This window comes from Balaenoptera physalus (genome assembly GCF_965194825.1).
Source record: "Balaenoptera physalus genome assembly, chromosome: 2".
NCBI classification, from domain to species: domain Eukaryota; kingdom Metazoa; phylum Chordata; class Mammalia; order Artiodactyla; family Balaenopteridae; genus Balaenoptera; species Balaenoptera physalus.
The window spans coordinates 163,271,196-163,287,342 of NC_138883.1; positions in this window are offsets into that span (position 1 = coordinate 163,271,196).

Sequence of the window (16,147 nt, forward strand, 5' to 3'; positions counted from 1 at the left end):
TCCTTAAGATCCTTTGTCCTAGTTGAGTAAATAAAGGACCAAGAAAACCTAAGAGAATTATTGATGAGGGAGACACAAACATATGGGAATCGTAGGGGAGAACTCTAGACCAGAATTTACAGCATGTTCTCTATTCCTTTCTCTCAACAAATTCTTTATGCTGATGAGCCTAGAATTATCTCACATCATCATCCCCCTGCTTAATCACCTTTGATTACCTCTGGTGTGCGTCCATAACCTTGGGTTAAACAATGCAGACAGCCCCTTCCTCTTCCCTGACTATGACAGTATATTATAATTGAGCCATTTCTGCATCTCTGGTCACCCTTGTATTCTCCAAAGTGCATCCTCTGTACCTTAATTTGCTAGTTAAATATTGATAGCAAGGCTCTGCCTTAATATTTACTTTGTTGCTCCATTATTGCTACATACAGGGTGATTATTTGTTTCTGTCTTCCCAGCCTGTTTAATCAGGACTGCGTCAACCTTCCCTATGTTTAACCTTCTCGTCCTGTCATAGCAGGAGAGTGTTTAGGAGAGTATTCTGACATCAGCTCTGAAATGATTCTCTATGCTTGCTCGATGTGTGTGCCACCACAGCCAGTAGGGGTCAGAAGGGCATTTCTCTTGGGGTCAGGTGGTTGGTGGTGAGAAAGGAAAGCCCTTTCCTTGAGGGCTTGAACATCTCTCTTTGAACGTTGCCTCCTAAATGTAGCCTAAGGGAAAACCAGGGCCAAGCAGGTAGCTTCTGTGTTTTTTATGGAATGTTGGCCCTGGACCTCCTACAGCACGGAAACTTGCTATGACAGCAGGCACCCCATCCGCACAAGGACTGGGGAAAGTGTTCCTGCCAAAAACAGAGACCTGGATGCCATCTCTGCTCTTGACAGGAGTCTATTAAAAGCTCTTGAGCAAGTAACTGCACTCTCTCCATTTGCCTCACTGAGTCGTATGGAAGGATTTAGTCATAAGTGAACGGGAAGCATCTTTGAAAATTTGCTGTGCTGGGAACGAAAGATTCATTATGGCATAGAAGTGTAAATATCATCCTTGAAGGCAAGCGGATCCTTCTGCTTTAATCCGGATGGTGCCAGTGGAAGACTTCAACATTTGTTTCCCAAACTGGAAGCTGTGACTGCCCCAGCAGAAAGGCCACGGTTGCCTTTGGCATGTGCATATTTGGGGAGGGAGTAAAAACTAAATTTTAGACATATTTGTGTTGTTATCAAAAGAAAAAGGCTTAACAGATGTGCTCTGGGCTGTTTGCAAGCAGTGACTTGGGAATTTTCTTTCTGCCTCTCCACCCCCCAATAGAACGGAGGCAAGCAAGTGAATCTTCCAGAAGGTCACTATCTGATTTTCAGTGAGAGTGCCTTGCAGCTTAGAGACTTTAGGAAACATAAGTATCACATTAAGCACACAGTTTAAAGTTCCCCCAGTGGGTGCTGACTAGGCAAATGGTCCTTTGTGTTGGTAGAATGAATAGAGTATTGATGTTTCCAGCTATTTCCCAGGTGGTTTCTCCCATCCCGAGTCCTGGGGAATTGAAGGCTTCTGTGGCCGGAGTGACACCTCCAGTCATAGAAACTAGAATCCAAATAGCCACCCTCCAAGTAGGCTACTCGTTTTGTGCTTGACCCATTCATCAGTGGTTTTTGATTATTTGACATCCCTCTAAAACTCCATCTTCTGTCACCCTGCCATGCTTTCTGCAAACAATTGGAATACTCTCTTTCCTCCTGCTTCCTCCTCTTCGATTGATTGCCTTGGAATTTCCAACTCATTTTTGGAGCTGCAACTCAAATTTCCCACTTAGTATAAGCCTTCCTGGTCCCCACAAGTGAGAGAGAGCCACCATCTAGGTCCCCATAGCACTGTGCACAGACCGTTTCTAGGAACATCACATGAACTTTATAACTATTTGTTTACTTTCTTTATTGGTCAACCTGCAGACAAGAAAATCAAGGTCATTCCAGGAAGTTCAACAGGAGGAATTCAATGCAATAAACTAGTGACAAAGGTGCTGAGAAAGTTGACAAGCCCAAGAGGGGACAGTGAGGCAATGCAGATTTTAATTACACTGGACAGCTGCTAGCTACCTCCTGGGGCTGGAAGAACAAAGGGAAGAAGAGCTGCTATCAGAGCCCAGAAGCCAAGGCTACCTGGCCAGATCTGGTTCATGGGAGCTGGCACCCCTGGGTCACCACCCAAAGCAGAGAGAGAGGGGGATGGCTATCCTGGCATCTCCTTAACACCCATCCTCCACTCTCCTGCTGGTGCTCCTACCTTGAACGTGACCTGAAGCTTTCAGGGAAAGGTCTAAGATTGGATCTGAGAGCAAAGAAGCAAGTGGCTAGCTCAAATACTTTTCTCCTTCAGTTGACAGTGAACTTCATTTTGGTATCCTCAGCACAAGATAATACATAGATCTACTGAGCAAAGTACTGACTTAAAGTGAGATCTATTTTCTTTGTAGTCTTGTCAAAAGGACTAATGCCTTTTTAGAAAAATAATATCAATCTTCTCAACCTACCTTAAACCATTTTCTTTCTCTTCATCAAATTGAAAAGTTCTCTTTTTTTTCCCTTTAACTATGGTATTCCCATCTTTTGCAGGCTTTTCACAGTTGCCACATTCCCAGCATTACAAGGGGATGATAAGAAGCTGCTGGTAATCTTGTTTGAAATTTGCATTGAGTTCCCTAGGGCCCTTCTCTGGAGGCCAGTCAGGCCAAGAAAGGAGCTTCTTTTGGATCAGACACTTTTTAAGTCTTTTCATTATCAATTCACCAGTACAGCACATAATGAGGTCTTATAGTAGCAGATAGGGAATTCATTTCTCAGGCAAGTGGCTGAACTTGTAAACTGCCAGATCATGGACCATTATCTATAATTACTTCATGGGTATTCCACAGAGATCGTTTTCTTTGTAGGATTTAAAAAAAAAAAAAAAGGCAGGTCTCACTATAGGTCTGGTAGATTAAGCCCAGACCAAAGAAAGACGAACTAGTGTTGCTGTCTAAGAGGGTGTTTCTCTCCTCCAGGATGAAATCATTTGCCCTCTGCCTTCACCAGGAAATCACCTTCAGTGAAGCAACTGACCATGACAAACGATTGTATATTTACTGGTCTCTGAAACTCTGGGTTCTTTGCTATTTGCCCACTTTTATATGCAAGTTCTCTGTCAATGATTTTCTATTTCAGTCATGACATTCCTCAGGACTTGCTTACAAATCAGCCAGGTGCCAGATTCCTCACACAAATGCAGGGAAAGAAAAAATCATAAGCTACTCCACGGAGAAACAAGTTCTGCAAAACTCAGTGAGCGAAAAAAAGGTTGTTGCTTGAGGAAGACGGCTGAGAAGGTGGCAGAGACGTGCTGGAGCCCACTGGTACAGACCCTGGAAAGCTGATTATATACGCCTCTTCCCAACTAAGTGTTCAGTGAAGTCATACTAGTAGCTTGAAATTGACCAGAGTGGGACTATTTACATCACAAAAATGAGCAAACACTACAAATCAGTGCTTTTTCCTTTTCCTTTCTTTTACTGAGATCCTGTAAAACATTTACCAGTGCACCATGGAGAGGGAAAGAATCTCATTTTTGCCAATCCTTGCCCTTTGATAAAGCCCATCAGATAAAGACCACCAAGGACACACCTGCAACCAAACAAATTTAGGTTTATAACTTGCTACACCAAGGGTGATTGAACACCACAGGAGAAGTGGGGCAACTCATTAAGAAGGAGTTGGGGCTGATGTAGGATGATTTTTAAGAGGGAGTGGGAAAGAGGGAGCCTCTTTGCACTGGAGGCTGCCATGCTGCAGGCAGTTTAGAAACCGGGAGAGCAGTAGTCATTACTCAGGGGGAGGAAGGATGAAGTGAGGCTGAGGGAGTCATTGGGAACATTGTCATTAGGTAAGAAAAGCAGTGATGGCTCCAAGGAGGGAGGTCCCCATCATTTCCCATCTGTGGTTTTGCCCTGGGAGGCACCCTGTGTAGCCTCAGCCAGATGCCATCGGAAACTTGTTTTATTTAGGTTGTGTTGGAACATCACAGTCTGATTACCAGCAGTGCTAAGAAGTAGACTCAGGGTCCTGTTTCCTTGGAAACTGCCAAGTTGAGATAACTGTGGAATGTTGTCTTCAAATGGAAGCAGCACCAAGGCTGCTTCCCTGTGTCAAAGTGACCCACAGACTCGGAGCCTCCAGGCAAGAGCGGCCGTGCATTCCCACTGAAGTGAATCGAACAGCAAAGCTTCTCACCGTCTAGGATGTGAAAAACTGTCATCAGTGAACAAAAGTGTTTTGCCAAGGTTCACACGTTAGCAGCCTTTACCTGCTCACCGTTGCTTTTTTCACTGGTCTGGCCACTAAATTCTCAGGGAACATGGTTGCATTTTTACCCAAAGGAAGTGCAGACGCAGGGGAGGCTTTTAATACTTGAACAGTTTTATGTCTTAAACACCGTTTGTCTCCAGAACCGAGCACAGGGCCTGATACAACGTCAGTGCCTAATGAATGCTTATGAAATTCAATCCTAGGGAATGCGGTTATTAGGGAGAGAAATAGGACTCTCTAAGTCCTATTTCTTTAAGTCGGCACTGCTTGAGCCACACTGTTTAGACAGTTCTACACTCTGCAGGTTTACAAGTTGTTTGTTACCATCACAATCAAGTTCCTTTTTCTGTAGAAAATGCCACTCCAACCTCTCACGGATAGGAAGGAAAATGTGGTGTCTGCAGGTGTGCCCTCTAGGTGTGGCCCTTGCTGCAAGTAAACATGAAGTGTGATCTTTTTCTCATCCACACAGCCACAAATCCCCAGAAGGTTTCAGCAGTGTTGCTCTTATTTTGGTCCACAAACCACCTGCAGCTGGATCACCTTGAGAACTTGCTTTAAAAAATGCAAATTTCCATCTTGAGGGCACTAAGGTTTGAGAACAGGTGATCCAGATGGTATGATTTTTTTTTTCCCGTAAGTTCTGTTCATCTAATAAGTCAGCGGGAATGTATGGATTCACTTGTCCATTCAACCAACATTTCCTGAGTGCCATGACTACAGGAAAAAGACACTCAGGGATCTTACAGTCTTCCAGTAAACTCAGGGCCAAGACTATTTGCCCTGATCTGAGAGAGATTTTGTTTTCCTTTATTTAGACCAGAACGAAAAAAATGACATCACGCTTCCTGACCAACAATCAGAATTGCTAATATTTACAAGCTAAGCTGTTTACTGTAGTTACTTCTCAGAGGATGGGATTGTTTGGGAGTGGGAAAAGAAATATACTTCATTGCACTGACCCAGGTTTTCTTTCCTCCTGCACCCCAGTCCACCCTCCATGACCCGACCCTCAGCTGATAGCTCAATGCAGAGTCTGGCGCCCGGTCGTTGGCCCCACCTGAGCAGCCCCCCGTGGAGGGCCTGCTTCTCCCATCCCTTCCAGACTCTGAGGCTGCTCCCTGTACAGGGTTGGATCTCACCTGCTCAAAGGCTGGCAGGGCAGGTGGTGTCCCACCTAGAGCAAACTTTGACTACTGAGAAGCAAGACAAGCAAGAGCCATCAGAGAAATATCTTGCCAGCCCACTCCAAACACACACACCCACGGACTGTTCCAGGCAAGGGCCTCCCTGGGAGAGCACCCCTAGGTACTGGCGCGTAAGCTTTGCCTCAGGCTGTTTTGCAAAGAACCCAGGCTAAGACATTGTCCCTATAGCACTTTCTAAACATTAACTTTCTCCCCAAATTGTCTATTAAAATATTTTAAATGTCTAGCTTTGGTTTTATGAGTAACCACGTCCATCTCTCCCTCGACATCAGGGATGGTACTTTGCTCGTATTGATCATGCCGTCAATAGAGTAGGAATTCAGTAAGCATGCATTTAATTGAATAATTAGGAGGCTTGCAGTCAGAATTACCAGGTACCTCGTGCTATCTTTGAAATGGGCTTGATCCCCTTAACCGTCAGGTACCTGAGCTACCCTATGTCATCATGCAACATTAGAGGTAAAAAGTGGGTGAGAAGAGAATAACAGAGCTTATCAATTATAAATTTCAAATTTCCAAAATGAACTGCTGAGGGCACTGTGATTTTCCCAGGCTGTGACAGCCACCTGTGCACCACGGGCCCCCATGAATCACCTCCATACAAGAGCAGTCAGTTGAAGTCTTTAGGAGGCTCAACCCACACAAGCGTATCTCGGATTTTAATATGCAAATCATCACAACCTTATCTTTCAAAGGACTTTTCTATTTCATAAATTTTCGTAAATTGAGAATACTCTGGTTAATTTATATCAAACAGATATTTGCAAAAATCCAGTCAAATGATCTAGGCATGGTCCCCAGAGTTAACTATAATCAACTCTTTTGATTTCCCTCAAGTATTTACAGTTATATTTCTAAATAATATATTGCTATTTCTAATTCTTGATTTGTCAATTTGGACATTAACTTTAAATCCCACCATGCTGTATAAGAACTTACCTCTCATGCCCCGTATCCCTGCTGCCTTCTCCCACCCTCCCAGTGCAGGTTTATCACAGTATTGAATTATATCAGTAGTCAATTGGGTATCGGTATACAATTACCATTCACTACTGAGCCCATTAGCACACAGGTCAATACTCCTTTCCTACACAGTTCTTTTCCTGTTGTTAATGATTATTCCATTCAGTTCATTTGCCCGGTTTTCTTTGTATGGATCCCAGTTTCTCTCCAGATATTCCAGTAATTCTGTCACATGTGTATATGTGCTCCTGTCATACACTTATCCATCTCTCCCCCCAACCGCAGTTCTGTTAGGACATGGCCTGGGCTTCCCGGGAGATGCCTAACTGAGCACCTGTCCTCCTGGGACTGCTCCACTTTGGGGTCCTCTGTTTCTTAGATTATTTACTGTCCAATAAGTTTCAGTGTAGAACAAAGACTTTGCTAGTACGTAGGGCCTCAAATTTTCCATTTCCCTAGGAAGCTATTGGAGGATGTACTCCTGCCAAAGGAGAGAGTAAACCAAGAAACAGGAAGTCAGAGGCCAAGGACACAGGGTCTCAAAACCAGGAGAATAAAGAAAGGAAGCTGAGTCACTTGTCACTTCTCTGGACTCCTCCCCTGCTGTGACAGACTCTCATGCTGTCCTAGGAGCAGATGACACCAGGTACCCACACGTCAACTCCCCATGATGTAAACTTAAATATTTTACAATTCTATATGCCAGTTATACCTCCATAAAGCTGAAACTTAAGAAAAGGGAACAGAGGAACTGAAAACGTTTTTTATAAAGTGTTTGGTGGCAAAGACCATTTCTTAGTCTGACAGGCCTACAGAGCAGGGCCTTAGGGAACAAATAATCTCACAAGAATTCAGTTCAGCCTGCAAAAATGTTATCCGCACATTCTTGTCGAACTTGGCTGAGCCTAGAATTTTAGGCTGGAAATCATTTTCCCCGGCGCATGAAAGGCACTGATCCATGTCTCCAGGCTCTTTGTGTCACTGTGGAGACACCAGTGCTGTCCCCATCCCCCATTCCAGTCCTTTGTGTGTGATGTGTTTTCTGGAATCTTTTAGGGTCATTTTATTACCCAGGTTTCATGATGCTGTGCTCTGTGTGGGTCTTTCTTCAGCCTTCAGTATGTTGCTCTGAGCACATCATGGGCCCTATTGATCTAGACAACATCATGCCCTTTAGTTCTGGGAAATTTTCTTGTAGTAATCCTTTTGTAATCCTATGCATTCCATTCACTCCATTTTCTATTTCTGGAACTCCTGTGAAGTAGATGCAGAACATCCTGATTCAATCTATAATTTTCTAGTTCTTCATTTCCTTTTCTCCATTTGTCCTTTTATTTTTTTTTCTGGGATATTTCCTGTCTTCTAATTTTTCTAATAAAATGTTAGAAGAACATTAGTTAGTTTTAATTTCCATGGTCTCTTTCTTGTCCTTATTTTTTCCCTTTTTCTTTTTTTTAAAATTATGGTAGAATACATGTAACAAACATTTTCCATTTTAGCCATTTTAAAATGTGCAATTCATTGGCATCAAGTACATTCACAATATTGTACAACCACCACCACTATCCATTTCCGGAACTTTTATATCATCCCACACTAAAGCTCTGTCCCCATTAAACAATAACTCCACATTCATACCCCCACCCCGCCACCCAACAGCCCTGGGCAACCACCATTCTACTTTCTGGTGCCTCATATAAGTGGAATCATACAATATTTATTCCTTTGTGCCTGGCTTACATCACCTAGCATAATAGTTTCCATGTTGTAGCAGGTATCAGAATGTCATTCCTTTTTAAGGCTGAGTAATGTTCCATTGTACGTATATCCACATTTTGTTTATCCATTCGTCTGTCAATGAACGTTTGGGTTGTTTCCGCCTTTGGCTATTGTGAGTAATGCTGCTATGAACATTGGTGTACAAATATCTTTGTACACATTGTTGTACAAACATGTTCAGGTCTCTGCTTTCAGTTATCAGGAGTCTATATCCCAAAGTGAATGGTGGATCGTATGATAATTCTGTTTAATTTGGGGAACCGCCATAATATTCTCCATAGTGGCAGCACCATTTTACCTTTCTAAATGCACAAGATGTCCAGTTTCTCCACATCCTCACCAACACTCATTATTTTCTGATTTTTTAAAAAATAAGAGCCCTCCTAACAGGTGTGAAATAGTATCACATTGTGGTTTTTTTAAAAAAATATTTATTTATTTATTTATTTTGGCTGTGCCAGGTCTTAGTTGCAGCACTCGGGATCTTTAGTTGCAGCATGTGGACTTAGTTGTGGCATGTGAACTCATAGTTATGGCATGCATGTGGGATCTAGTTCCCCGACCAGGGATTGAACCTGGGCCCCCCGCATTGGGGGAGCAGAGTCTTACCCACTGGACCACCAGGGAAGTCCCCACATTGTGGTTTTGATTTGCAATGTTAGATAACTTTTCATGTGGTCGTTGGCCATTTGTATATCTTCTTTGGAGAAATGCCTGTTGAAGAACTTTGCCCATTTTTAAACTGGGTTGTTTGGTTTTTTTCTTGTTGAGTTTTAAGAGTTCTTTACATATTCTGGATATTAATCCTTATCAGGTATGTGATTTGCAAATATTTCCCCTGTTCTGTGGGTTGTCTTTTCACTGATAGTGTCCTTTGATACACAAAACTTTCGATTAAGTCCAATTTATCTATATTTCTCCCTTTTGCTGCCTGTGCTTTGTGAGTGTGTGAGTCTCATTCTCTTTTTTATAGTAATGTATTCTAGTTTCATGGATGCAAAAGCATCTCTTATCTTGCAAGTATATTGATGGCAAGTTTGTTCGTTTGATTTTTACATTTTCTTCTGGTCCCTACATTATCTCTGTTTTCATCAGTGTCACTATTTCTGGGCTTTTTTGTTTTTGTTTATTTTGTCCTTCATGATGGAGGTTTTCCTTAAATGCTCGCTAAGCTTTAGCAGTTTTTCAGATTTAAAGGTGAGGTACTAAAAGCTTGATGGGGCCTCACTTGGCATGAGTGACGATGACCAGAACAAAATAGTGGGATTTACTCTAAGATGATGAAACAGCAATCCAGCCTTTTTACAGGAAGAATTCCCAAATGTCAATACATGCAGGCATTTCTCTGGGGCCCTCAAATTCCTCCATGGAGGAATTTTTTATCATCTGACCTCCTGCTTTGGGGACATCTGGCTAGCAGTCCTATAGAAGCAGGGTGGGGGAAGGGGATATTTGAGGCCATCATACATTATAAATGCATTTACTTAATCTCCTTGTTTTCAGGTGTGTCCTTCTCCATTGCCCACCCTCTACCTCTTTGTCTGATGTCTTGGAGTTTAGAGCTTCTCAGCTTCTATTTCCCCAAAGAAGAATGAACATCTAGTTCTCAGTGGGAGGGGGGCATTAGAGAAGGGAATGTGCCTGGGGATGTAACCTTTCTTTACATAGATGTTCTACCTGCTTTCCTATTTTACCACCTTTCTCAGTCTGCTCAGGCTGCTAAAACAGGATACCATAGACCGAGTGGCTTAGAAACAACAGAAATTTCTCATGGTTCTGGAGGCTGGACATCTGAGATCAGGGTGCCTGGATGGTCAGGTTCTGGTGAGAATGCTGACTTCTCGTTAAGTCCTCACCTGGCAGAGAGCAGAGGAGAAAACAGCTCCTTTGTGACTCTTGTAAGGGCACTAATCCCATTGGGGAGGGCTCTACCCTCATGACCTCCCCAAAGGCTCCTCCTCCTAATACCATCACATCAGGGGGTTAGAGTTTCAACATACGAATTTGGGGAGAACACAAACATTCAGTCTATAACAGCATCTCATTCACAAACTATGTCTCAAAGCAGTATCCTATACCTCCCAGTTCTGAGCCTCTCTGGGTACAAATCAGCTCACCTTTCTATAGTATCTCATCTCAGGAATATAGGTTTTAGCTCCCTCCACTTTCCTAAGTCATTGCCATCTCTGTGGGCTTCTCATTCCCAGGAATGTATTGCAGTCCTTTGCCCACTGTCATCTCCTACTACCTTTGAGAATTTATATTTTGTATTCCTTCGCTGGCATACTGGGAGAGGAAAAAAGAGATATACGAGGTCAATTTACCTTGTCTCACCAGAAGTCCCTTCTGTCTTCCTGAGTATTCCTGTGTGTCCTTTTCCTTGTAATCGCTGTAGTCAGCATTTCCCAAAGGACGTTTTGAGGAACAGTGGTTACATGGGCTGTTAATAAAGATATATAAAGAAAGGACCCCACAGCCAAATAAGCACAGGAGATGTTAGGCCATAGACATCTTCCAGCCATGCCAGTATCTTTCAAACAAGTGGCGTAGCACTCCTCAAGAAATGGCTTCAGCATTTCCACATAAGAAAACCATTCTCACTGCATATGGCGCAGGCACGCGCACACACACACACACACACACACATCTACATTAAATGTAACACTCAGCTTGCATGTCTATCTTACTCCCCAGATTTGGCTCTAAATTATTTTAGAGCTAAAGTATTCAAGGAGAATATGCTTCAGCCTCTGAAGAGGAACTCCAATAATGTTTTGAGTAATGACACAGTCAGTTTAAGTCTAGAGCCACCCATAAGTACTTAGAAAGGGACAGCACGCAACTGAATGCAGACGCCCTGCTTTTGAATATTGCTTAAGTGTTTTGATTTTATGACCACTTCTTATATACTCAAATGAGGCACATCCTGTACTGTGGCTTCCAACTTCCTAGAAAAACAACAATTAATCTCCCTCAATGACCAATGAAGTCTTCTCCCCGGACAGACATCAAAACCAACAAGGGCTTGGGCTCTTGTTGTCTTTATTTTTCCTGCTAAGCCCTTCCTGTGAAGTTGTCCCACATTTGATGTGTTCTTTGTTAAATACCACTCATTCTCTGCCAATTTAGCAAAACATGCTTTAGCTCTACAGCTATAGCTGAAAGGGTGGATAAAAGATCTGGGATTTTTTTTTCATGAGTGGGTGGGGAGAAGACTTTCCAAAGGCACCCAGTGATTTTCTCCATTCCAGATTTTGACATTTCTTTCATGGTTTGTCTCATTTCTGAGGAAGGACGCTTCTTGGATGCCAAAATGCCACTTGTTACAAATGCAGTCAACGTCCCTGAAACACTCAAGGGGGTAACTTCGTGATCCGCTGAGGTGTCTGGCTGACACGCAGTGTGGCTCAGCTGCCAGGACCCTAAATGAATGCTGATTACAATTAAATGCAAATTAGTTGCAGCAGTACATACAGAATTTCTTCAGCTTCTTCTGTATTTCAAGGCACAAATGCCATTCCAGACTGTTATAATTAATTGCCTCCAGATAAGTGTACGGCAAGGATAGCCCTATCATGTCATCTGTCAGCACTGATTTACACATCTGACATAGGGAGCGTGTAGTTTACCAGTTAGGCGGTTAAATTAGGTTAATTGACCCACCATCAGTCTGCTACAGAAGTCACTAGATGCTTTGTGACCCACCCACCTGTCTTTCTGAGCACAACACACTCACACCAGACTCCAGCTGCAACCAGGCACAAAGCCTGCCGGGGGGTCCCTTGCTTCCTGTCAGTCTAGTTCACAGTGTTTCTCCAGGGCTCAGCCCAGAGCCTGGCACATAGTAGGTGCTCATTAAATTTGTCAAATACAAGGAGGAATGAATGTTCTAGAGCCTTCCTTGCATCACTGCGATGCTTTACTTCCACAGGAAATCAGAGCAGCTCTATAATAAGGGGGCCAGAGGATGAGCAGGGAGAACAGCAGGGGAGGGCAGAACCTGTGACCGAGTGTCCCACTTGCCGTGTTTCTGCAGCTGCTCAGCTGAACCCAAGTCCCTCTAGCCTGGCTGATTCCACTAGACTGTGTTAAAGATGGAAAGTGTCAGGATGCCGCCTGGGCAGCATGTGGTCACACTTTGTCCCTAAGCAGAACCTCAAAGGCTCACAGCATGGCTCTGCTTTCTCTGCCAGTGCCCCACAAAGTGTCTCTACAGATGTCTCCGTTTGACTGGACCCGTGAGCATTACAGGGGGCCCATTCATGACATGGAGAAGCTCCTTATTGCATGTGGCCTGCTAGCTACAACCCAAATGGGCTTTCCTGCCATTACTGTCACTTTGAAGCGGCTGCCCAACTACGGCTATATTTCCTAAGCTCATCTTGCATCTAGATGGCCTCACAAGACTGGTTCTCACTGATGGAATTGTGGCCAATTGTGTTATCTGAAGACAGCCACACCAAGAGGGCCTGTGTCACACATCCTACAATGTGGTGCTGCACTCCTGTATCAAGTGGTGGGGTCTGTGTCCTCACCCTTCTATCTGGGTAGACTCATGAGGCTTTGGAAGCCAAGTCATAAAAGGCGATACAGCTTCTGTCCAGTCCTCTTGGGACACTCACCCTGGGAACGCAGGCACCAGGCTTTGAGGCAGCCCAGCAGCCACAAGGCAAGTTCAAGTGTAGATGTTCTGGCTACAGCCACAGTTGACGTACCCGCAGATGCTAGCCTTCGATAGAGGGGGGTGAGTTGGCCAACTACTCCAGCCCTCAGCCTTCAAGCCATCCCAGGAGACACCAAGTGGAGCAGAAACAAGCGGTCCCCACTGAGCCCTGTCCAAATTGCCAGTTCATGGGCAAAAAGAACCTTGTCATTGTTGTAAGCCACTAAGTTTCGGGTGATTTGTTATGCATCAGAACTGGAACAGGAATGCGAGTGGAGATGATGTGTGTCACTTCCAATATGAGGCATTCAAGAACTCACGATGCCTTGTCCATACGCTCTCTGCCTCGGGCCCTGGAGAGAGCTGGACCACAAGATGGGAGGAGCCAAGTGCCCCGACTGCCACACTGTGACTGCTCAAATACCTTCATCGAACTGGTTAGGAGATAGAGATAAATTTCTGAAGACATTAAAATTTGAGTTTATTTTTGTTTTAATTTAATTAAAGCAATTAATTTAATTTAATCTAGAGTTACCCCAACTCACTCATTTCATTTTTTCTAGTCTGTCCCAAATCTTCTACTCCTCTATTTCCCCGAGTAACACTAACTGTTGTAACTTGGGTTTTTGTTCAATTTTCTGCATACCAATACACACTTCTGTGTATTATCAGAAGGACAATACTGACAAACTTCAAATCTCCTGGGTGATGTTTAGGCAGAGGATGAAGGAAAGGTAGGAAGTCACCGTTCTTATTCCTCTTCCTCAACCCCTCAGTGACAAAGGCAGCACTAGCCCAGGACACAGAGGGAAGGAACCGCCATGCTTCATAGAAGGAAACCAACGCAGGGCAACAGAGCAGCTCTCCAAGCTCTGTTCCAGAGGCAGCCTTGTGTGGTAAAGCTGAGACCATCACATGTGGACCTTTAGGAGTAGACCATATTGATGTCTTTCCACATTTCAGTTTGAGGGAAGCAGATAGATCTTTGGTTCCCATGGGCTTTGGTGTCAGATAAAGGGCTAAGAAAATCAGAGGTTCAAAGCATCACCTGCCCCACCAGTGTCCAGCCCCTTCCCCACGGGCTCAGGGATCTGAGTCTAGTGCTCATTTCTAAGTTCTCCATTGATAAGAATCTTCCTACTTCCCTGGTTCTGAAGGGTCATAGGCCACCAAATCCTCCCAAATGATAATGCAGTGTCCTATAGCATCGTTCCCGATACTTTGGGAACACAAAAGCAGAGGATACTGGCTCGTGTTTATATATGAACAGGAGTCGGTGCTACAGCGGGTGGAGGATGGGCCTCAGAAGGTCTGTCTCAGCATTTCTGGATTCCGAGAGACCCCCAAAGACCTGGCCCTCTGCCTAGTTTTAAAATTCACTTCCTCACCTGAAATACATTTGGAAAAATTGGAGAAATTCTGCTGGGGACCTCAGATTGTGTCCCTGACACCCTGGGTGGGGAGTCTTGGTGTAAAATGTGGTGTTCCAGGAAGTAACTTTTTGAATGTTCAGCATAAAATATCCGTGCCCCTGACCTGATACGTGACCCATGCATCCTCCAGGCACCCAGGGACCTGCCCCACATCCCCCCACAGCTTCCCTCCTAATGGTATCTTCACCTCTATTACTTGTAGCTGCCTGAAGACTTCTTTGCTTCATTTTTATTTTTATTTTTTCAAAACTGTCCAGAGAGCAATTGGAATCCAATCCAAGATGAAAAAGCTTTACCATTAGATGGAAAAGTACAATAAAAATACGGCTGGTTCATGTTTACTTTTTGAATTCCAGTAAGAACTCACTTTATCAGTGAATTTCGAATCCCCTAACCTGACAACACCCTGGCATTTTGGGGTGTGACCACAAACAAAGGAATGCGGGATTCTCTCTGTGTTGCCAGCCCTGGAACAGAAGAAATGCGACCACATGCCATTTCCCCAAATGGCCTGTGGGAGAATTTTGGGTTTTTTATGCTTCAACAGGGACCCCCAGTGTGGAATTCTGCTTTTCACAGCTCATTCCTAAGTTGAACAAACCTCTTCCTATGGGACCTCAAGAATGTTAGAGATTCCCTCATCTTAACTTGGTTCCAAGCTTGGTTTAATCCCTTATCTCTTCATGAGCTGTTTTGGCTCAAGCTGTTCTGATTTCACAGAATGGCTGAGCCTTTGAGATCCCTGCTCCAACCTCCTCTCTTCAATGGGTCGCTTTGCGCCTCTGGACTTAATGTCTTCAGTGGAGATCTTGTGGGATAATGTTTCCAAATTTGTTTTCCGGAGCCTTGTCCCCTGGGAGCAGACTTGCCTGGGTTTTGTCAGTCTCTGCCCGGCCCCTCCCCACTCCTTTCCACCCCTCCCCCCTCCTCCCCCTCCCACCTCCTCCATCAGCAGCTCCCTCCCCGTTGGCTGCATCCTCACTGCTGACCTTGGAGAAACCATAAAGGCCTTTGCTGCCTATGCTCACTCGGGAGACTCAAAGGTGTCAAAAGCCAATTGCTGGTTCTCAGCCTCCTCCGTCTTTCACCAGCTCCTAAAAGATTTGGGGGTTTTAAAGGCTTTGTCAATCCTCGAAACCTCTTTTCACCCATCCCTGTCCTTTAATGTCCTTGCTAAAGGTGACCCCTGTTGACAACACCCTCTGTCTTCTTAGTGCAGGAGCCGGGCCTGGTCTGCTTTCCTGCTGCACAGAGCTGGGAGTGGAGGGTAGCTTCACTGAGACCCCAGGGCTAGGGAAGACTGTTCCCCCACTTCCTATGACCTCGTCAGCCTGGTAAATAGGTGGGGATGGAGCAGGGGTCTCCCTAGGCAGCCCACCCACCAGTGCTGCCCCCTCCACTCCTGCAGACCCAGGTCCTGCTTCCACTCCCTGGACTGCTGGGCAAATAGGACCATCAGCCGGAAGCAAACGGGCTGAGAGCTTTGACAAATGCAGATTCTCTAGCAAATCAGATGAAGAGGAATGTAGCTCAGGGATGAAGTGCACCATGATCCAGGCCCAGTGCCACTCAGGCACACAGCTGGGTGATGCTCTTATGACTTCAGGTTACTGCCAGATTTCACATGTGACCCTTCACACCCTGACTGGCATGCTTCACATGTAGAAGAGATGGTCTTGAAGTCACATGGGAAAGGAAGGATGGAGCCTTCTAGCAGCATGTTTCCCAGAGGCAGACACTCACTCCAGGGCACAGGACTGG